Source organism: Pogona vitticeps, chromosome 9, assembly GCF_051106095.1.
Source record: "Pogona vitticeps strain Pit_001003342236 chromosome 9, PviZW2.1, whole genome shotgun sequence".
In the NCBI taxonomy this organism is placed as follows: domain Eukaryota; kingdom Metazoa; phylum Chordata; class Lepidosauria; order Squamata; family Agamidae; genus Pogona; species Pogona vitticeps.
The window spans coordinates 1,978,826-1,979,028 of record NC_135791.1 but is presented as its reverse complement, the minus strand read 5'-3'; positions in this window follow the sequence as shown (position 1 = coordinate 1,979,028).

Below are 203 nucleotides of genomic sequence, written 5' to 3'. Positions count from 1 at the left end.
TGCGCTTGCGCACTCGTCCCGGCCAATTACTGTACTGTATTTCTTTTTCTCCCGTCTTTTCCCACTACTCTGAAAGCGCGGGGGAACCAAAGTGGGCGGGGTCCAGCCGTGCGCGTGCGTCGTGGGGAGCCGCTCCCTCCCCCTCTCTCTCGCGAGCTCCGCGCAGGCGCGTTTCCGAGCCGAGGAACGGTTGGCGGCGGCCG